Source organism: Lycorma delicatula, chromosome 5 (genome assembly GCF_047948215.1).
Source record: "Lycorma delicatula isolate Av1 chromosome 5, ASM4794821v1, whole genome shotgun sequence".
NCBI lineage: Eukaryota > Metazoa > Arthropoda > Insecta > Hemiptera > Fulgoridae > Lycorma > Lycorma delicatula.
The window spans coordinates 75681513-75706768 of NC_134459.1; the positions used below are offsets into that span (position 1 = coordinate 75681513).

General features: G+C 30.7%; 1 protein-coding gene across 1 annotated transcript in view; it reads right to left on the bottom strand.

The window, feature by feature from the left end:
* Positions 1 to 25256, bottom strand: part of wdb (serine/threonine-protein phosphatase regulatory subunit widerborst) — a 272723-nt gene that overhangs the window by 246037 nt on the left and 1430 nt on the right. The gene's annotated exons all lie outside the window — the stretch shown is intronic.

Sequence of the window (25256 nt, forward strand, 5' to 3'; positions counted from 1 at the left end):
ATAGTATTTGTAAATTTCATTACGCAAAATATCCTTATTACATACATCAATATCCTATTTAAAATATCCTCATTGCGCCTTTTGCTGTGCGACACTATTATCCTGCAAAACTTTTCAAAAATCTCATCTCTGCAGTAAATGCAAATATAGGTATCGCTTTCCATGTCCCGCTCCCAAATGACTCAGAAGTGACATTATTTTATAAAATTTCAGGAATGTTTCTCGTCTTACTTTATTTTTAACCCTTTTCTTCTCATTCATTCTATATAAATTAAAATTCAATTTGCAACATTTTAATGATTTTTATTTCCGTGTACCTAATTCACAATATTATTATGCTATTATTAAACTATTACAGATTAACTTTCTATTCAACAATATTAATTTGTTAAAAAAAAAAAAAAAAATGCTTAATGATAATTTAAAGTAGTTTTATGAAAATAAAACGCCACTAACGGTCAAAGTTTAGAGGTTGTCTTTTTTCATAATAATAATGAACTTTGAAAATTAAAACATAAATTGTTTTTTATAAGTTAAATCACAGTAAATGCTGCATTTACATTAAATATTAAAAAAATATGACGTAAATGACTACATAATAAATAATTATAAGATAAGTTTAGAGGATTAGTCTACACTACATAGTACTTACTGAAATATCCACCAAGAATGTATTACACACTCGTATATTAGAGTCACTAACATAAACATAAAAGATAAAACATAAAGAAATACGTATTTCTATTATTAGGGATATTTCTTAATAAAATCGCATTGCAGAATCTGAAGATTTCAACTGATAGGGTTAATGTAAAATGCAATATGAAGGACACACAGACTACTTGGCTGCGGTAAAATAAGTACGTACTCTGAAAGTGGTCATAAAACTTAATCGCTGAAATGGCACAAATACTATTGAGTACATTTTATTGTAGAATAATCTATAAATATACATTGCTATTGCACGTCCGCCTACTAAAACAAAACCAAATAAAAAACTGAATATATTTAATACATTTAATAACTCGCTATTTAATCAATAAACATCATTAACACCAACAACAGCCAATTACAGAAAAATAAATAACGACAAAATTATCAGGCACGACAGAATTTAAACTTAAGACTTAACTGCAGACGAAGTATAATCGTATACACGTATAGAACTGTCTAAAAAAATATTTAAATTTGATACTCAATTAATGAATAAATCTGATGTGGACAACACATGACTTCCTTACACACCTATTAAATTACATTTTCACTTTTTTTTTAAATGAAAAGTACATAAAATTTTTTTATTAAAAACATCTGATATTTTTTTCTTTTTTTTATTACTGAATTATTATTCATCGTAAAAATTTGTTTACAATGAGAGGTTAATAATTATTAATAAATCAATATATTTAAATTAAAAAAAAAGGAGATTAAATCTAGTTCGAACCGATGTGCCTTCCCCTAAGATCCAAATATTTCTGGAACTCTGGAACCAAGGAAAACAAGTACCACTTACGATATATCGTTGAAAAGCTCTCAATGAGCACTTATTACTGCGGTTAAGAAAAAGTCCAAAATCCATTTTCTTTTGGATTTTGGGCTTTTTAGACACTTTTGGTTCAGTCGATTGCAATCAAAAGGGGAGGTGATGCACAAATAGATGTTACAACAGTCCTAAATCTAAAATTTCAACATCCTACGGCTAATCGTTTTTGAGTTATGCGAGATATATACGTACGGACGAAACTAGTCAAAATGGATTCAGGAATGGCCAAACTGGATATTTCAGTTGAAATCTGGAAACCTTTTTCGCCATCACAATATTTTACTTCGAATAAGGAAGTAAAAAGTAAAACTTCTGTTTTAATTAAACAGATGTGGTGTTTTTCCACGTTAATTCAAGTTTATAACTGGCTAACCGACAAAGGAATAACACTTTCAATATATAAAAGTCAATATATTATGTTGGCGGGAAGGAGACGGCTGCGAGATCTTGAACTTAAGATAGGGGAACATAGGCTGGAACGTGTCAATCAGGCTAAATATCTGGGAGTGATAATTGATAAAACCTTGAGCTTTAGTGCTCATATAGTATATATATGCGAGAGAGTCGAAGGATTACTACAAGCCCTCATAAGGCTATTAGCTGGTCGAGATGCCCCAAGATCATCTAAACGTAGGGTTTTAGTCTCCGCATGCATCTCGGCTTTATTGTATGCTGCACCTGTTTGGTATAGAGCCATATTCACGCAAAGGAATGCTAAACGATTGAGGAGTCTACAAAGACAGGCTCTAGTTGGGGTGATGTTCGGATACCGCACAATATCTTATGAGACGGCGTGCGTTCTGGCGTCCACAAAACCCATAGAACTCCAGGTCTTGGAACGCTGGCTTCGCTTTCAGGGCATGGAACGGGGTGATGCTTCTGAAGTGGTTATACAGGCATGGCAGCGTAGATGGAGTCAACATGAGGGGGCTATGTGGACAAAAAGGTTGATTTCAGACATTAGCCAATGGGTCAAACGAAAGCATGGCGAGGTCAGCTACTATGTCTCTCAGATGTTCTCTGGACATGAAAATTTCGAGCAATATTTATTCCGCTTTGGCAAAAGAAGCTCTCCACGTTGTCGGTACTGTGAACGCGATGACACAGCTGAGCATACAATATTTGAATGCGATAAATGGACAACACTTAGGTTTCGCACGGGAATACAGAATCTCACACCCGAGGAACTAATCAGCTTCATATTGAGTTCTAGACAAAATTGGAATTTTGAAAAATTCTCCTTTTTAGTTTTAAAAGAGAAAAATGATACTGAAAGACGTATGGGGTACTAATAAAGACTGAAGTAATTGTAGAACTAGGATATTCATGAGTATTGTCTCTTTATGAAACCTACGACCGTTACGAGATGAAACCTAGGCGTTACGAGATCGGACTGGGAATGTAAAGACCGAGACCCGGCTTCGTAGTTGCTGGTTGGTAACGACATAGTCGGGCCTGGCCTACCTTCTGCGGGGTTAGAGGCAGGCAACACCAAAAGACCGAGACCCGGTTCCCGGGGCTGGGGCTGGGGACGGCATAGTCGGACTCGGTTCCTGCCCTGGGGATTTGAGGCAGGCAATGTAAAGAAAACAAAAAGAAAAGATCCGACCGGGGGGACTGACCTACCGTGCCGGACATACAGTCGGTGGGTGGGGAGGCCTCCTTTGAGTAAAAGGACACTTCCTCGGGCTGCGTATACTTAATTGGATAACCGGCCCGAGGGAGTAGGGAAAAAAAAAATTCAAGTTTAGAAATGAATTTAATTTCAAATAAAACCTGAATAACTAACCGGACATATTAATTAAATCTCAATGCAATGGATGTAAATTATAAAACTAATACATAAAGTAATTTGCAATTAACAATCAAAAATACACTTCATTATTAATGGTCAAAGAAGACTGTATTTCGCGACTACCTAAAGGGGGATGATATCGTATTTTTAAGAACTGAAAATTACTCATAAAAGACAAAAACTATTTTTTCAGTGAACCAAACAAAATGGTAATAACAAAACACACACACACACACACACACACACACAGAGAGAGAGAGAGAGAGAGAGAGAGAGAAAATGGTTTAAGACTAATGAAATCGAATAAAATTGTAATGTAGTTAAAAATAAAGCCTCATACAGATTTAAAATTTTTATATATTTTTGAGTCTTAAGCGGCCTTCTTTCAGAATCAGCGACTTTTTATGAGCTTTTATTTAACTTGCTTTAGTTATTTCAAATCTTGCAACTGCTATATCTTTTGATCTATCGGATGAAAATCAATCAAATTAGGTACACGTATGTAACTTCCATAATAATACAATACACTACAGTGTTAGAATTTGGATATGACCCAACCCCACCAACCCCCACGCGGTACCTTTACGCTAAATTAATGCATGTTGCTTAAAATTTTTATTTCTCATCAACTATCGTAAGAAAATCAATGAAATTTGATACATGTATGTAACTTCGATGTGTAAAAATAAATATTTTTACTTTTTTTTAGTCTTAATAAACAAACAAAGCTTTTATTTAACTCGCTTTAGAAATAATCAAATCTTGCAACTGCTATATCTTTTGATCTATCGTATGAAGATCAATGAAATTTGGTTATGTAACTTCGATGACAATACAGCACTACGGTGTCGGAATTTGATATGACCCAGCCCAATGTGCTGCCCCTACGCTAAATTCATGCATTTAATTGAAAATTTTCATCTCTCATGAACTATCGTATGAAAATGATTGAAATTTGGTACACGTATGTAACTTCGATGTGTAAAAATAAATATTTTTACTTTTTAGTCTTAATAAACAAACAAACTTCAACAAACAAAAAAATTCAGATATAAATATTACTAAGAATATTTTTTTCGATGTAAAAAGTTTATTGTTCATAAAGACTAAAAAGTAAAAAATACAAAAAGAAAATTACAAAAATATATTTGATTACATATAAAATTATTTTTTTTAAAAAGCTTTTATTTAACTAATATTAATATTAACATTAATAAAAAAAGGAAACAAATTAGAAAACCCCTCTAAAAAGTAAAAAATAAGAATTAAATCAAATTGAGAATTTTAAACAAAAAATATAATATACTAACAAATATAAAAATGTACTGAAAAGTAAAAAATAAATTATATAAATATCTAATAAATAACCAATAAATAAATATAATAATTATTAAATTTTAAAATTAAAAGTAATGAAAATATTTACTTAAATAAAAGCGTGGCGCAGTTTTTATAACAATCTTTTCGAATAAGTATTTATAGACATTTGCTGTATTTTAAAATGTATTTTTTGTTTAATGAGGTTGTTTAGTATAAGTATATACTTTATTTATCTGTAATAAAATAACTCAAGTTTTAATTATTTGATGGTTCAAATTTGCACCGAGATGACCTTTAAGGGTTAATAAGATTAAAAATAAAAATTAAATTTAGAAATCTTGCACAAAGTTATTACATTTTGACGGTAATCTGAAAAATTATTAATTATTATTATTATTATTATTATTATAACTGTAATCGTAATTATGAATTCGTTAAATAAAAATTCATAATTAATTAAAATGAAATTTTTAGCGGAAAGAGTGCGTTCAATTTGGCTTAGATTACAAGCAGAATTCGAAGATGAACTTCAACTATGTGAGAACACGTACAAAGAAAGCGAGTGGGTGCATTTTCCCAGATTGTTACTTGTAGCTAGTCAGTCTCAATTGGAGAGATTCCAGCAGACCTTTCCGTCTCCTCGCGTCGTTATTGAAAATGAAAATTTAGATTAATTCTTGTAAAAATAAATATTGTGTTGTTTTAAATAAATTATAAAAACTGCGCCACGCTTTTATTTAACGAAATATTTTCATTACTTTTAATTTTAAAATTTAATAATTATTACATTTATTTACTTTTTATTTATTGGTTATTTATTAGATATTTATATAATTTATTTTTTACTTTTCAGTGCACGTTTATATTTGTTAATATATTATTTTTTTGTTTAAAATTCTCAATTTGATTTAATTCTTCTTTTTTAATTTTTAGAGGGTTTTTCTAATTTGTTTCTTTTTTTTTATTAATCTTAGTTAAATAAAAACTTTTTTAAAAAATAATTTTTTACTTTCAGTTATGTCAAGATATCTACTGCCCTTAAAAAACAATTATTGATTTTACTACAAAGCAAATATGATAATATTTGAGAAGAAATTGCACCGATCCCAATAAGAGTAATTTTTATTTTTCATGAAGGATAACCTTTTAATAGATAATAAAGGTAACCCACGAAAAAATTGCAACTTCATACGTTGCTTTATTAGTTCATTGAACGTTGTGATTAAATGCTTTTTTCTTTGAAAATTTGCGTTCACCAATTTCAGTGAATCTGCCGGACCTGCTACATCTTTTACATTCATCTCTTTTTTCGTTCTAATATTTCTTAAATCCTATTCGAAATTTAATTGTCGTAGCTTAGTTTAGTCTCCATGTGTGTCAAATTTATTAATACGCAAGGGCTTACAACTATTCCTCAAAATCGGTTGATATGGATTTGGGAATAATAAACGTGTATAAATCACACACAAATGTCAACACGAAACATAGAAAAATTACAATACTATTTTTGCTAATAGCAAAAAAGTAAACAACTTGCGATTGAGAATTTTTATTATCGTTAAAACGAATGCGTAAAGGAATATCGATTATAAATTATCAAGTACTGCGTACTGCAGCTGTTACTAATGTTAAAAACTTAAGTACGAATATAACTAGTGTTCAGGAAGGGGATTAAAGGTAGAACAAAGAGTTAATGCTTGATGTAGGCAAGAGACTAGCGGATAAGAGAAGGGAAAGGCAGAAAGCGTACTGGGGCGCAGAGTGCAGACAAGCATTGTCACAGCACCGACACTTTTTAATTGCAAACCGGCTACAGTTTACGAACTACATAAAACAACTGAACTTCCATTTTGCAACTGAACATAAAGAAGATATGGGGAAGGGGTGGAATCACGCGTAAAGAACCAAAGCACATCATAAAACACTCCCGTATTCAACATTGCTTCACTCTACTCTTTCCTTTCCACCATTCTAAATTTCAAATGAGTAAAACACAACCAGGTTGGTTTTCAATCATCATTCATTCCAAACAGCTTCAAAACAAAAAAAAAATCCATTTCAATTAAAACCAACGCAATATATAAGTTCAATAATACGATAAAAAATAAATAACCAGATTTATTTTAGGGAACATATTACAAAAATCTAATACTTTCAAGGACTTCAAACCTTTATCAGTTTCCTATAAAAATGTTATATTAATGAAAAAATATTCTGAATAAGCACATAAATGATATAAAATAAAAGCTTTCAAATATCGTAATAACTTCGAATGTGAACCTGCACGATTCGTCACGTCATATTTGGTAAGATTTTTTTTTTTTAAGAATAAAAATGATGAATCACTATTTTCAATTACGATAATTACAACGGAAAAAACAATATATAATTTTTAATGAATTTAATTTTTGTTTAAAGCTACTTCAAAAAGGATATTCTCAATTTGACCGTAAGTTTTACTTTTATTTTTCTTTCTTTTCATATTACTCTTTAAGAAATGCACAAATTTCGATAAACAGCCAACATAGATGATCTGTAGATCATCTAATTTAATTTCTGTTTAGCATTAGATTGATTACAACATAATGATGTGCAGCCTCATGTCATTCTAATACTCGAAGCATTTAAAAAAAATTAAAGGTAAAAAATGTTTTCCTGCACTCCAGTCGCATTCAAAGTAGTTTGCTTACGTTGTCTATACATTCATTTCTTATTTTTATCAAGACTGAGGTTTCCAGTCTTTTTTTTTTTGTTTAGCCTCCGGGAATTACCGTTCAGGTATTACTTCAGAGGATGAAATGTATGAGTGTAAATGAAATGTAGTCTTGTAGTCTCAGTTCAACCACACCTGAGATGTGTGGTTAATTGAACCCAACCACCAAAAAACACCGGTATCCACGCTCTAGTATTCAAATCCATGTAAAAATAATTGACTTTACTAGGACTTGAACGCTGGAACTCTCGACTTCCAAATCAGCTGATTTGGGAAGACGCGTTCACCACTAGACCAACCCGGTGGTTTAGGAGGTTTCCAGTCTGTCTTCGGATATTCGCACGCGGGTAGTATTTTTGGTACCGTTATTCATATTGCACAATATTGTGGAATATGAATAATTAGATAATTAATAATGGATAATTACATTAATATAATATCCATAACATTAAATATTAATATTTTAAATTAAAAAATAAATAAATAAAATGAATTTAAGTTAAAAAAAAACTTTCATTACATATTTCAATTTCTTGGAGTCGGTGACAAAATGATCGAAAAGGCAAAACTCCAGATATAAAAAAAATAATTTCGATTTTTTTTTTTGTTATTAAATTTTTATGTAAATATATAAAATAAAAAAATACCAAAAAAATCTGTGAATGTCACAATTTTAATTAAAAAATAAATAAATTCCAAGACACAAAATTTGGGTACTTACTATCATTTACCATTGTTTATTTTTAAAACGATTACATATTATTTCATACTAAATTAAAAAAAAAAAATTACCTGTAAGTTTTAAAAACTTAAAAGATTCTAAGTTTTTTTTAAGCAAGAATCTTTCCGGGAATAATAACGTTATTTTATAAACTTCATGTTCAATTCCTGCGAAATCAATGGATCAAACATTAAAAAACCCATCCCAATTACGATGCATACAAATAAAGAAAATTTGCCGAGTTCTACATTTTCAGTAACATATAGAAACACGATGTTAAGTAATATTTATTTATAAAATGATGTTCTTTAATATGAAGAAATTTTATTTCATTTTTTCATCAGATCGGCATGGATTCTTGTTAACTTGCCCATGTCCATTTCAGGAATAACTAACAGCATCTCATTTTTGAGAGCTACAATCTTTATAGTTATACCTAACATACAGTAATGTTTAAAAGGATTCCTTATTCATTTGCAAGATCCTTAAATTTGTGTATCTTAGGAAATAGTTATTCCTGAAATCTTCAATTTCGGAAAAACTCTACTCAGCTTTTTTTTTATTATATGTTCCTCTATATTCGAATAATCGAATTCTTAAAATTTATATCTAAATTTCTGTTATTAATTACGTCCGCAAACTATTAATTATTATAGTTTTATAAGAGCGGATACATGAGATAAAACCAAATATGCGTTATTATGTAAGTCCGTAACCTTTAAAATTTGTAAATTCCCCCCTCCAAAAAAAACGTTGTACACAAACTACGACAGTTGACAAGATACTTCAAAAGTATCTTACACGACGATTAGCAACTAGTCTTCTACTAGCCTACCTTTTTGGGAGTCGATCCCCAGTAAACCTCAGTCCTACAGGGAAGTATTCGTCTTAAAACAAAATTAAGTTGATGACAAAACAAACATAATAATGAGTATTCGATAAACATAAAGATGACCCATTTTATATTAAAATGTACAAAATTACCAAAGTTATCAATTAATCGACGCAAAAAATACGCGCTTAAATTGTACGAATAACACATGCATGTTAAAGAGTTGAGACTGAAAAATATTTCGTGACAGCCGGTAATTGTGAACTAAGTTACGTTATAATATTGCAATTCCAACGTTCGCATAACTCCCCCTAACAACTAACTTTTCACAGCCTATTTACTGCCACTTGGAAGAAGAGCACCCTTGAAATAAACAACAACCAACCTCGATGCTACTGTTAAATCTATTAATAGATAAAACGTGTCTCCGTGAGACATACTAAAACAAAGACGTACAACACAAGATAGAAAGCGCTGGTGGGAAACAAGAAGACACTTGTCTAACAAACAACCACGTATCATTTATCACGTACAGATCGTGTATCAGAAGCACGCACGTTAATTTACGTTGAGACGTTACAAGCAAACTGATTATTTGATTAATAGAACCATAACCGACTACCGAATAGGTAAAACGGAATACGTCACAGCTACATAAAGAGTAGCCTCTTACTCTTCAATATTCTAAGTAGAATATATTATACGCTACTTATAAACAATCAATAATACATGCACAAGATTAGTATAACGTATATTAACGATGACCAATTTTTTACTGCTTTCCGACATAAAAGGATCTTAAAAACAACTCAAGTACATTCCAATTTTACAAAAAATGTCCATTTCATAAACGTTCTGTTTGTAAAACATCATACGTAAATATATACATTCTGTATACACAAAGTGTATATACAAATAACTGTATACACAAAATTCTGTATATATATATATACATATAGAACTGTCTTAGCAAAATCCAAAAAAACTGTAACATTTGCACGAAGCAAATGAAAAAAAAAGTTATCTTTTATGCACTTAGCAGCCGTTTTAGAAATTCTGGTAAGAGGTTATTTAATTTAAATTAATAATATTCCGAGATTTTAACTCGGAAATCAAGTTTAAAAAACTAACCGAACGTTAACGCACAAACGAATTCTCCAGTTTAGTAACCCAAGAAAGTTCCCATCAGCAGGATTACTTATATTCTGAACGTGGATTATTTTCAGCAAGGTACAATTTTTGAGACGAAAACAATCTGATCTCTAATCACTAATCACGTCTAAAAATAAAAAAAAACCTAAAAGAAGATATCACATTTTATTACGTAATGAATTTGCCTAGAATGTATACTTTTTTCTTCTGTTTAGCCTCCGGGAACACAGTCAGGTATCACTTCAGAGGACGAATGAGGATATGTATGAGTGTAAGTGAACTGCAGTCTTGTACAGTCTTGCAGTCTTGTACCTCAGGTCGATCATTTCTGAGATGTGTGGTTAATTGAAACCCAACCACCAAACAACACCGGTATCCACGATCTAGTACTCAAATCCGTATAAAAGTAGTAACTTTGAACGTTGGAACTCTCAACTTCGAAATCGGCAAATTTGCGAAGACGCGTTCACTACACCACTAGACTAACCCAGCGGGTTAGAATGCAACCTTTATTTTCCCTTATTCTCCCGGGCCGGACATACAGTTAAGTAAAACTCAGCCCAAGGGGCGTCCTTTACTCTAAGGGGCCTTCCCCCCCTACCGGCAGCAAGTTCGGTATGGCAGGTTGGATCTTTTCATTCTTTATTGCCCACTCTAATGGAGATACTCCATTATTGGATTCCCTCCACCGGTATCGGATCTTTTCGTTTGTATCCCCTAAACTAGTCTCCCTTGGGAGTCCTCAATCGATCATCGGAACCGGCACACTTCGGCATACCGGCTCTCCCGATTGGGGCTGTCCGCCCAACCCTACACTAAAACCCTCTTCTTCTATCTTCCTTATCTTTGCATCGAAGCACCTCCCTCGAGTATTCCTCTACTTTCCTCCAATTATTCTGCGACATCAGCATATACGGGACTATATCCTCCGGCTCCAGATTTCCAATACCAGCCCGACTACGTTGTTCAATCCATTCCTCACACTTTAAGAGGGTGTGCTCAACAGAGTCCCGTTCACCACAATATATACAATCAGGCGACACCCTCCTCCCAATTCCATACAAATAGACTTCAAAATTACCGTGACCAGATAACATTTGCGTCAGATAAAAACTCGTCTCACCAAACCTTCTATTATACCATACTCTTAAATCGGGAATTAAACTCTTCGTCCATCCAGCTTTGATACCCGTTTCATCTGTCTTGCCAAACTCTTAGCGTTTCATTTCTAACTTAAGCACTGTCACCGCCTTCATACTTACAGGCACGCTCAAGAACCAAAAGGTAAATGGGGGGAGTCCCGGCCAATACAGATACCGCGTCATAAGAACCCGCGGTGAAACCTGTTAAATCATCAGACGACTTAATGCCTTAAAAGTTCTTTCAGCCCTTTCACAGTACCTCAAAACGTGTTCGCTGAACCGTAGTGACTTGTCGATAGTCACACCAAGGTAGTTCACCTTAAGACTTTGTTGTATGCGGCGATTCCCGACCACCAATCTGATGGGATCAACTCTGTTTCCTTGTTACGGAAACATACTGACACTTCAAGAGCAATTTCCGGACTGTGGTCTCTCAACCATACATACATCAAATCAAGCGCAGCATTGCCCCTGTGCAGGATCTCCTGCTCCATCCTACCCCTCATCATAAGGACTAAATCATCCACATAAGCAACTGACTGCGTATGCTGCGGCAACCGAACACCCAATACGTCTTCAACAATGGCCCAAAGGAGGGTGCCCAACACTGAACCCGATGGGACTCCTCCAAACATCTGAAAACTGAAACATCCTTCCAGTGTCTCCATTTTGATCCATCTCTCATTTAAATAACCGCCGACTTGCTTAATCAGATAATTATTAATGCCCTTATTTACCAGAGCAGACATTAAAACGTCCCAAGGCACGAAACCAAACGCGTTCCGGATATCCAAAAAAAAACCAAAACAGGGATATCCCTCGTCCTCCATGTAACTTGTCTAACCTCCTTAGCCCAGTGTACCACTCGTGATACAGCTTGAATGGTCGATTTGCCTGGCACGAAGAATGCCCAGAAGCAAACTATAATCGTTTACGTAAATTACATCTTTGTATAGTTTGAAGGACTAAAGCAGCAAAATTTGAATGTTATAATGTGTCACGAAGAAGGTCTTATCACATTGCGATTCAATAATGTGTTTAGGCTTGTACTGGTTTGGAAGAACGGTTTAGAATTCAGCTAAATTATTTCACTCGCCGACCAACTCCGGGTATAAAAAGGAATCCGGGTCCTAAGGAATTTTCCTTAGGATTTCAGTATCTCTCCTAAAGCTGTTCTTTTTCTCTGGCGGTAATTTTTTTTTTTTACAGCATATATTTAAGCTGGTCAATACAAAATCATAGATCAAAAATATGGAACTGTTATCTGGGTAAATGCTCGGCTCTCACTTCGTTTGTTTACTCACATAACTACTGTTATCTGGGTAAACTGTCATCGGTGTTGGATGCATTGGCATAGTCTGTTGGGATTCTTAATCACCCTTCTGGCAGCACAAACAAAAAATGATAGGTGTAAAGAATAATCTGATACAATCAAATATACTTTATTGGTACTAACAAAACTAGCAATTTCTATTGAAATTTTTACTCTGAACGTCTAATTTTTATTTTACATTTGGTTTTACTGCTACTACTAAAAACTTGGATGTACGTATAAGTATTTTCTTATAGTTTAAAAATAATCCAAATTTTTGTTACAAATAAAAAAATGGAAATTTTTTTTTAAATTCATTCAACATAACTCTATTCTCCATATTTATTTTTCTATTTCATTAACTGTCGTTTTTAAAATGTTGATAGATATCCTTTTTTACTGGAGGGGAAGTAATTTTAGAATTATTACGGAAACAGGTTTTTCCAAACTTAAAAATACATGTTGTCCGAGAAGTAACGGACTGTGCGCATGCGCGCAAAACGAAGACGTGGAACGACTCATCCGACATCTTGAATGTCCTACATAGTTGCTCTCTGAACTAGCTAACCGAATTCGTGGATGTTGATCGCAACAACGACAGTCTTGTCATACGGTTCAATTTACTTAACGTTCTCTTGATTTACTTAAAAATCAACAGATTCACAAATTCAATAAGCCTCTAATGAGAAAACATACCCTATCTCTCTCTGCTCTAGTCCGCTTTAGGGAGCGAGGTCAATACCTACACCCTCCCCACCACAGCTCCATCGCAGGGTTCTGTCAATTTTGCATGACAATGTGCGCCCACATATTGCGAGTTTTGTCTCGATTTTTTTCGTCGATTATGCTTGAGAAACGCTTCGCCGCCACCATACAATCCTGATTTGAGTCCACTGAGCTTTGATCTCTTTTCAAAGCTGAGAAAACCACTCCGAGGAATTCGTTTTAGCAGTATGAAAGTTGTCAGCTGCCGTGACGCCGCCAATTCGACCTCTCACAAAGATAGTCTGCAGATAGGAATCCAAAGTTGCCATACCGTTGGCGATAGTGCATTGCACATAGGGAGGATTATGTTGATGGGCTCTGTAAACTTGGTTTGGAGTACAAATATTTTTTTTTTGAATCCTGATGAACTGTGCATTATTTTTGGGACAACCCTAGTACGTATCTATGTTTGTAGAAAAAAATATTCGATTAATGAATACCATAATCGCTAAATCAAACTTTAAGAACCTATAATCATAATTAAAAAGTTTCATTAAAACAGTAAACTAGTTTTACGATATAAAACGAATGTACAGAATTTTCCTTTAAAATACGACAAAAAAAAATTATTTTTGCCTAAATATCATAAAAACTAAACGAAATTAATAAAGCAAAAAAAGTGATTTAAAAAAAAGTAAAGGTCAATTTCGTTGTTTCTAGAATTAAAATTGGCAGTACTGAGGTTTAAAGCCTTGAACGTCAATGTAGTTTTAGCTACAGCTGTTACTTATGATAATTTAGTCTCTAACTGTTTAAATAAAATGATTTGTTAATTATCTTTAACGTGTGAGACGTAATTACACATTTATTAAATAAAACACTTGCGGATACACTAAATTATATCTCTGCGGTATTCTGATAAAAACACAAGTAATGTGTACAGGATATGAACGTTCATTAAATTGCATACCGTGATCATCGGACACGGTAAATCAAATTACGGATAGTCAAAATATTCTACAACAAATTTAGATATTTATTATACATTAACAACAGACAGAATCGAATAATAAGCGCTCATTAGATAGCTTTAACAAAGTTAAAAAGGTAAAAAGCATATGAAAAAATGTGAGTTTTTAAATTTAAAATATCACAAACTTAAACGACACATTCGCTTTTAGAAACAACTCCAAAGATTTTATCATGCGTGCAAGTTTGAGTACACACAACAAAATAGAAAAAAAGCAACAAATAGAACGTTTTACAATGTCACGAACATTATAGCAATAATAAAGATAACGTAGCGTTCAAAAGAAATAAAACCGATAACAATAATTAATTGTTACGTACTGTGATTACTGGCGATAATATTATAGGTAAGAGGAAAAAAATTAAATAGAATCAATAAAGTATCAAGTTATTCTTCGTTCCTTTCAAATGACACATTGTTTTCAAATTACAACACGCGCAATTCTTATTAATTTTGAAGGTATATCAACAATTATTACATTAAGATAAACAGTGAATCGATTAAGATTGCAAATGAAAAAATATAGCCAGTAAATTAAAAAATGAAATACTTCAAAGAAACTGAAACTTCCAATATTACTGCCAAAAGATCATCCATAGAAAAAGGTATATTCGTCAAACTTTAATTCATATGACAGCATCTTTTAAAAGCCTATGATGGAAATTACTGATATTACATTATTAAAAAGATAACGAATAAAAGTAACAACGGCAGTAATCATTTTTAATTTCAAATATTTTATGGAATACAGATAAACAAAAAAGAAATTGAAATTCAAGTTCCAATAAAAAATGGTGAAAAAAGGATGAAAACGATGTCTTGATTCTCCCAAAATATTTAGGAAAGCAGTTTTCATAATGAAATACGTAGAACACAAAATCCAAAGGGGCAATAATGTAGGGTTTTTATAATCGGTGTTACAAAATAAATTTAAGAATTAGAGGAATGGATCATTTTCAAAGTACGAAAGTTGAATACAAAATTGAAAGAAAAGAAACCGAAAAATGTTCTTCCCATAATTATATTGTCGAGTACTACAACGAAGCAGCATTCAGTATTGGAATATTTTCCGATTGAAGGATGTATACAATGTAAAAGTTTTTGGGGAAGAAAACTAAAGTAATTAACTAAGGATGTTGGATGCAGCACGTATGTCGAATTAAATATTAGTCCAATAAATAAAACTGGAAAAATGGATCAAACCGATGAAGCCACTGAAGAGGTAAAAGGGGGGAAAACTTTAAAATTGGTTAATATTTACATAAACCTGTTCCAGTGCAACTATGTTTATGAATAAAACCATTTCTAATGTGACCAACTTACTTGTGCAAGTATAGTCTGCCTCTTGATACAACCGAACATCAGTAACAATAAGAAAAATATAGACAACTAAATTATAAATAAAGATTTATACATATATATTACTATTATGTTTAATTTATTAACATTGCAATATGCTGTGCTAAACAATTATAATAAGTTGTCAGACACAACTACCAAATATTAGTATTTTTATATATAAGTAACATATAAATGAAACAGATTACAGATGAATTTTTCCGTGTTTAGTACATTCATATTTTTCAAAATAAAGACTGCTCCCTCTCCCACCCTCCTCCATGAGGAGCTAAACTGTAGAATTATGTAACAGTACAAAAGTTGATGAAGATGAAAAAAAAAATCTTAATTACGAGGAAGAAGAATATTAAGTATTGCTGCTATAAGTACAACCTGAATTAATTTTTACAGGCATGTTTACTAGATGTATGGGTTTTTTTTTTAAAAAAACATTTCCAAACTTCTCAAAACAGAAAAATAAATGAAAAAAAATAACAAGCATTTACTTCTTTGATGCAAACTATAATTAATACAGTACATACTGTACAATTCTGATATGAGCAACATCCATATGAAGTGGGTATCAAGAAAATTATTTTACAACAGTAAATTTTATTCACTGACTTTTGCATTAAATTAAGAACAAGTCTTGATATTTACTTTTTACCATATCAGTACAAAACTTAATAAAAGAAATCCTCAAAACAGTCATAGGCTGCAAGTATCTAAAACACCATTAACTTTCATAGAATGAATACATAAATGATTTTTTTTTTCATTACAAATGTGCGTTAAAAATTTTATGATAAAAAAAATTATATGCTATTCATTTACAAACCACATACTGGTAAGTGTAATATTTATGAATAAAAATGATTCATAAATACTAAAAAAGTAATAATAAAAAAGAATTACAATCACACTATAGCAAACATGTTAAAAATAGATGGATAATAACTAAACATTTTTCTAACTGAAAATACGAGACAATTATTTACATTAACATCAGGTTTAATTGATAATATAAAAAAAACCCATATATATATATATATAACAAATTTATAAGAAAATAAACATTGATTTTAATGAGACAGGTAATCTCCACCTTTTATATCTATATGAACTAACAGTAACATCAAACCAGATTGAAATGACAACAAACATACACACATACACTAACAAATAAATAAATAATGAACAAATATATGAAAATTTAAATGTAAATAACTACGATGAATAAAACTACAAAAATGAGCTAAATAAATTTTTTATTAGCAGCTAACCAAATGAAGATCAATAAAAAGCACATAATTACAGTCATAAAAAAAGGGATTTTACATGAAGCTGTAAACTTAACTTAAAATTAAAGAAGACAAGAACTAACAATTTGTTCTGTACTTTACTGTTCTCCATATACATTGATAAAAAAAAGTAATATTACAGATTCCATTCTCTCAGTAACATGGTTTAGAGTGAATGTTATTTTAAGCACACTTCAAGGCTTTAGTTGTATATTATACACTTCAAAAATTAAATAATTTCAGACTGCATGATGATAATCCACATATATGATGCAATGATTTGGAAACGTACATAATATGAAAAGGCTTGTTGGAAAAAAATGAGATGAAAGACAGAAATCAAGTTATGCTCAGGAATGTTTTGATGAGGATAAACTGAGGGATGCAGAATATAAGAAAAATTAGAACTTTGTTTATTTAAAAAAACTGAATTTCAAATAATGAAGAAATTTATTAGTTAAAAATTCATCAGTATATAACTGATTGTCACAAGCAAATCAGAGTAAGCAAAGTAATACATTACCAACGAATTTTAAAAAACAGGACCGAGCATTCAACTTAGAAGACAAGGAAAGTCTTAAGAGCTTACAAAGTACCTTAATTGATTACAGAAAGAATTTTAAAATATAAAAAGTAAAATGTGCAGCTTGAAAACTTGGATGAATGATGGGAAATTGAACAAATTTGGCAAAGTTAATTGGAAACAAAATAATCTGTGGCGGTATATCTCCCAACCTTACCTCAGACTAGGTAAGGTACTTTACCTCTCTCTTTTCTGTTTAGCCTCCAGAACCACCATAAGGTATTACTTCGGAGGATATGCATGAATGTAAATGAAGTGTATCACGTACAGTTTCAGGTCAACCATTCCTGAGATAATAACCATTCCCAACCACCAAAGAACACCGGTATACGATCTAGTATTCAAATCTGTATAAAAGTAACTGCCTTTACTAGGATTTGAATCTTAGAACTCTCGACTTCTAATCAACTGATTTGCGATGACAAGTTAACCACTAGACCAGCTCGGTGGGCTGAGTAATGATATGATAAACAAGTGAGAACATAATTTTTCAATCTTAATCCTTAGTTCTCCTCAGCTGTAGAAATGATCTGTTTACCATCAGTAAATGAAAGAAGACTGGTGGCAGACCTAACACCAGATGAACCTGATGAATTCATAGATATAGAAAATAGAATTTATATAAGCAGATATAGCGACATAAATTATTATAAAAGACCAAAAAAAATGGTTGCTGAAGATAACTAAGTACATGAATCAAATAGATATTGGAATCATAAAATTAAATGCGTAACTGACATAATTAATTTCAATGTCATTGTAACTTATGGTTCATAAAGCATTAATACTTTCACAAAAAGTAAGAGGTTTTACCTCATTCATACAATGATGTTTATGTCCATGTACAATCATCCTGGTTAATTAGATTGCTTGTTTGAGGTTCACGTTGCTAGTTAAGAATTACTTTATGAGAATATTCATTATTTAGCAGGTCGCTAAGATGAATAGAATGAGGTGTCACTTTTACGGCTGAATATCATCTGCAGTTAGTGAATTTGGCATGCTGTCATCCAATATTACACCAGGCAACTATAAACCACTTCACTCTTTACTTTATCTAATAAGCCTCGCAGCATGGTGTGTTTTTATTCTTAATAATGCCAGTTTAGAAATGATTTTGTCTTTATCAGGTAATTTACAACCATTATTAATCTTATATATATATATAGTGGCACTGACAAGAATCAAACAGCTTGCTCATTCTTCCAGAGTTTTAAAACAAAGTATTATATTAATAATATTTCATATAGATTTAAAAAACAAACCAAGTAGATAAAAAGAAATTGTAATGATGCTGAAGTTTTATATCAGGACCTTTCCAATAAACTAAGTAAGATGTCTGCCTCAATCCCACTTATCAGTCTTTTAAATGAAATTCATTCTGCTTGATGAAATACTTCCATCAACTTCAACAAATATCATCATCAAATACATTGCAACAATGCACCCAACTTACATAAAATGTTATAATTCAAAGCAACATTGTAAATAACTTAATCATAAGAACTCAAAACTGATATCTATATTGTAACAGAAACTTCTGAAATAAGAGTTAAATCCTGGGTTCGCGTTCCCTATTATTATAAGTATAAATTTTTTAAATCTCATCTCATTTTTTTTTAAATTACAGTTTCAATTAAATAGTAACTAACTTCAAAAGTGGATTCCTTTCTTTACCTTAAATTAAATTTTATCAATTAAAAAATAATTATTACTTTTAAAGAGTAAGAAAATTTTACACAAGAAGAATATTGACAAAGTCATTATACAATAATTAGGCTAGTGTCCATCAGGCTTTGTGATTAGTTGTCTCTGCAATAACATTTTTAATTTCACGTTTAAATTAAGTATTACTGTTCTATTCTAATATGTTTTTACTTTTAAACCTTTAATTTGGTATCAATTGATTATTACACCAATAATTACTAATAAACCACATTATAATGAAACTTGGCCAAATGCGTTTAACCTTACTAATCTATGGAATCAGGTTTATGAAATATCACTTTACAACATCACATCCTACAATTTCTGGAATGCTAAAAATTGAAGGGCGAAACGCCCAACTATTTCACACATTCCAAATGTTGCAGAACTAATAGGTTAAAAGGAAGAATAGTTTACACATCCTGGACAAAAAAAAAAATAATAAAATGAATATTAATAAAACTCATTCCTGATAAAATAAATATACATCCACATAACAAGCATTACAAGCTCTTACTTTTCAATGCCCAAGCAGTATACTAAATGAAATTTAAAATGAATATATCATTTAATATGTTGGTTCATTTAATTTATCTACTGTTTGAGAAAGTATTAGAAGTAAATGCAGAGGGAAATAACACATCATAAGGAAGACAGACAAAAAATAAGGGAAAACAACCATCAAAATCATTGAAAGGATGCAATTGCTGGAGAAAATAAAGAAACAAAATGAAAGGCAGCTAGATACACATGAAAGAGAATGCTTTTTTTATAGGTTGCAATAAAAGAAATGTTGAAAGAACAAGTGCAGAGGTAAGAAAAGGGCAACAGAAGCTATACAACATCAAGTTTGATGATCCTTAAAGAGAATGAAAAATTTATCCAAGAAAGACTTAAGAGCTTTAACCACCAGTACAAAATGGATCACAGGTCATTAACATCATCACAAATAAAAGGTCCTCATTATTTCTCAGCATAGTAATTCTATCCTTGGCAAAATGTCTACAAAATTTTCTAAGTAAATGATAATCTTCACAGAAACCAGTTTAAGACTAACAATTGGCTTATCTAGGAATAGAAACAAAAATTGAATTTCTACTAAATCTTTACAGGACAATCATAAGAAGGTTGCATACAGTTGGAGCAGCAATCTATAAAGTACAAGAATTTTTTTTAATTGATTTAATAATTGCTGGGCCTATAGTTTTTTGGAGTATTTTTACTTTACATTTTCAACAGACAAAATGTATTTTTTAAATTCTGTAGTTTACACAAAAGGTGAAGAAATTTTAAAAGTGAATGAACTGTTAATATTTATTTCACTACCTCCAAATATCTAAAATTAGTTTATAGTTCAAAGACACTTTCACATGCCTTGAAATTATGTCAATGAGCAAGAATATTGCTTAAAAATGTGGGTTCTTTAACTTCTAAAGCTAAATAATTTTTTGTTGCAATCGCATATTTAAGCTGGTCATGTAATGGTGATCAGTAATAAACAGCCTCTACCTTTATAAGAATGCCTTTTTTTAAGGGATTGCTGGCAGGATGGGCGTCGACTACCTACAGAGAGCTTTGAGATCTCATGCAGTGAGGCTGTTTGTTTTGTAATGCACTTCCTTGGAAGGTTGATCTCAACCTTTTACTCACCATTTTTCTATCCTTAATACCTCTTTTCCATTTTCCATTTTGTGTGTATGTTTGACTCTGCTTGGTCCGAACTGAGGGTGCTGGAACCTACAGAGCCAATGTAATACTGGTATTATCTGGATGAGAAGAGAGGGTGCCCATAGGCAATCAAATGACTCTGGTTCTTTTCCAGTGCGTACATTGATTTTTTGGTTGAGGAAGTTATCAGGTAATGTTGGGTTACAATCACATCAAAATAATTTCAGTAATTCTGAGTAATTTTTTCATTGGTAACATGAACTGAGTTCACTCTCAATAACTGAACTTACAGGTTCTCACTTGATTCACATCTTCTAAAATGTAATCATATTAATGATATTATTGATCAAACAAAGCTTGTTATAAAAGATGCATTTACTTCTGTAAATCTGTGGAATTCCAACATAAAATAACAACTGTGAATAATTTGGTGTGAATTTCATAGTTTTTAAATATTTTATGGATAACATTTTGTATCCAAGGCAAATACAATTTTTAAAACTGCTTGATTACCACTAATTACTTTTACATCTGTTTGTAATAATTTTAAAAAAAAATACACATAAGACAGACAATGTTAATAATTTCAATCAAAGCAAGGTTCATAAAAATTAAAATTGAGATGATAAGCAACAAATTTACTTACAATTATTTGCTAATAATCATGGAATAATAAATAATTCTCACCCAATATTTGTATATATAAGATGAAAACCTAATGAAAGTATAAATCAATCATTTTGGGAATAAATGAGACAATTCTTCTAATTAAATTAAAAATCAGGTTAAAATATCTTCAACTCTAACGCATTATATTTTTATTACAGTAACACATAATTAAAATACTGATAACTGAAACATTAATATGTATAATAAAAGTATATTATCTGCTTAATTTGTCTGAAGGATGGCATAAAATAGAGTTTATTATTCACTTAATATAATAATATCTCTTCACACTAAATGTAAAATAATACTTTTTTGTCTTCAAATTAAAAAAAAAAAAAATTATTTTATTATCAAAGTAAACTTTTTATCAAATTAATCTATTTTTTTACATACTGTAACAAACAGGAAAAATAACCAAAATAAACAATATGATTAACCAGTAAAATCTGGATAATTTAATTTTGAAAATCTTATTTACTGAAATAAACATTTCTTCAATTCTTGTATACAAAAAATATTATCTTTAATAATGTTAATTATCTATTAAATATTTCATGAACACTAAATACATTCCCATAATAAAATTTATAGATACCTATGACTATAATCGGACCCAAATAATAAAAATAAACTAGAGGGAGACTATTACACTGAGTACAAATATATTTACCTAAAATAAAAACTTCAAACTAAATAAGTATAAAAAGGTGGCACCACATACTCTTAGAAAAGAGAGAAAAAGTGGGGCAAGCAAGACTCAAGTTCCTGAGCTGTGAGTTTGGAGAAAAATGAAGCTAATAAAATGGGTGGACTGACTGAAAAATGCTTGGCAGGATTGTTGAAGACAGAGTATTCCTACTTTCAATTCGGAGTAAATTTGAACTAGACATGTCTGAAAAAGCAAAGGATTATTAATAATCATTCTTTGGATACAGTTCTTTCATCATTCTTTGAACTAGATGAAAGAAAGGAACCAGATTGAAGTTGACAGTTGAAGTCAACAAAAAGGACATATAAGAAGACTTAACAGTAAGTACAGTATAGAAAAAATCTAATAAAATTGTAGCATGTAGGACCAGAGCAGCACAGACACATATATTAACCATTAGCTTTAAGTCTGGTTTGACTCGTACAAAACTATCATTAATTTATACACAAAGCTTAGGCAGCACTAGGTGTCCTTGACCAAAAGTTATAGGATAACAACCTCCTTTCTCTTAATGATATTTTAATTATCTAGTAGCCCAATAAAAATAAATATAATAAAGCAGACTTTTCATAAAATTATTATACTTTATTACATTACAAGAGCTGGCCAAATTTATAACTGGAGGGGCGTTTATCAGTTAATAATAAACTACAAAAACTTTTCTCTAAATTATGAAAGAAAGATTCTGCATAAAGCAAAAAATTAAGCAAAGTAATAATTACGAAAAGCAAAAACTGAAAAATTCATAAATAGATTACAATTATGGTTCTGTATTAGGGTGATTTATTAATACAAATGAGAAAATTACTTTAGCAATAAACATTTTATGTTCAGATACTGTTAATTTATGCATATCCATACCCATAATTATTTAATTATATTATTTAAAATATTATTTTTTAATAGTTTTAATTTATTTTACTTTCCCGTCAGGGAAAGTAAAAGTTATAACTGTAGAAGGAAAGTAATGTAATTGGTGCAATTTTTTTTTTTACATTTATGATTGCCAGTTATAAAGTAATCTCCTTATATAAGTTTAAAGATTATGCTGACCAAGTTTGGCTCAGTTTTTTATTCTACATTCAATCTGATTAGGCTTGAATGTTTTGAACAAACACTGTCAATGGTAGTAATAGCAACTGTACAATAATAGCAAGTTTTCATTTATTCCAGTGAATAAACAAAGGTTCCTCCTGGGGATTTTAATTGTGAGTTTGGGGAACTGAGGACTTATGACAACCCTTAACCCTAGCTGTGTACGATTTTTTTCTAACTATACCTAGGCTGCATTTCATAAATTATACAACATTAACTTTTTTAAACAAAATCCTACTCAACATAACAGATAAAATAACCTAAACCAATTTAACATAAAATAAAAAAATTTTAATTTAGTACAAATGAATGAATGAGAATAATCCTTCAAAATACAGGTAGTTAGCAATCATTAGGCAATATTTTCAATTGTCAACCATGTTAACAATGATATCGTGTTGATATCATTGTTAAAGTTTTTAATTAATCAACGTTTTAAATGATTAAGATGAAAACCAAATTTAAGGTAATAATGGGCAAAGTGAAATAAGTCAGCAGCGCAATTCATTACACAGTAAACTCTTTCTTACAACAACCATTCTTAGGAAGAGTAAAATTTACAAAAACACACCTTCTAGCACTCTACTTTTAACACATTTTAACACTTTTAGTTAAAATTAGATTTTTTTTTACTGTTTTTTTTTTTTTTTAATTTTTTTACTGATTAATTTATTTTTTCTTTGATTTTTTTTTTTAAATACAAATTCATACCTACAGATGATGATCGTACAATAATCAAAATGGTCATCTATTTAAGATTCTAAAGAAATTTTTGTAAAACGTTTTTGAACATTTTCTATTTTTAAACTATTTCAATAACTGTTTACCGTAGCTCCTTCATTGAGTAGAATATGATTAAAAAATAAAATAAAATTAACAAAATTACCACTTTTAAACGACTATCATTATTATTTATATCACAAAACACTTATCGTGACAACACAGTAAAAAATTATTAACAGAAAATAATACATTATACAAAATGTAAGATAACTGTAACCTGCGCCTCCCCGCGCGGACGCGCGCACACACACACACACACAAACTACATATAATAATATACCACCTAATACTTCAATAATCATTTAATTTTCAAAATGTTAAAATCATCCCATTATTTTGTTTCTTAAATCATAATTACAATATTAACACATTAATAACTAAGAAAAAGTAAAAATTATATTTCTATACAAGTATAATTGCAAAAGTAAATAGCTAAATATAACAAATATATTAAATTTCAATACAATCTGTTCTCATAAGTAGCTTTAAAAAAAAAAGAAAAAATTTGTAAAAAATTAACATAGTTTCTAGCATAACTGTAGTTTTGATCTTTGTTAATATATTACCACATTACTACTATCTCCACTGTATAATGGGATGTGAAGGTAAAATTCAATTTAATTAAAAAAGAATAAAAAAGCGTTCTAACAAAAGAGATTCAAATGGAAACATGATAAAGTTACAAATCAAAACAATGATGCATTGAATTTTAACCAAACTGAAGAAGACAAGGTTGAGATGCTCATCTGGTAGGGGGTACAGTAGATAATTAATATTATTATGTGTTGAGTCCCAGTCAGGTACGACAGTTATCACTTAAAAATTCATTATCATCCAACAGCAATTGCATTATTAGTTGTCAGTCTGTTGTAACTATATAAATAAAATAAATGCAACATCTACAATTATTACTATCATCAGTAACCATTATAAAAAGTATAACTTGCATATTTATTCATATAGCAGAAACTAGAATCTAACTAACAAATGTACTCAGATGATAAAATACAAATACACCAACATTGTACTGATTTCTGAACAGTGATTTGAGCTATATTCATTTTTACTACAAAATCCAATTAGCAACCACACCTACAAAAGTTTTCTAACAGTATAAATTTCAGGAAAAATGCAAAGG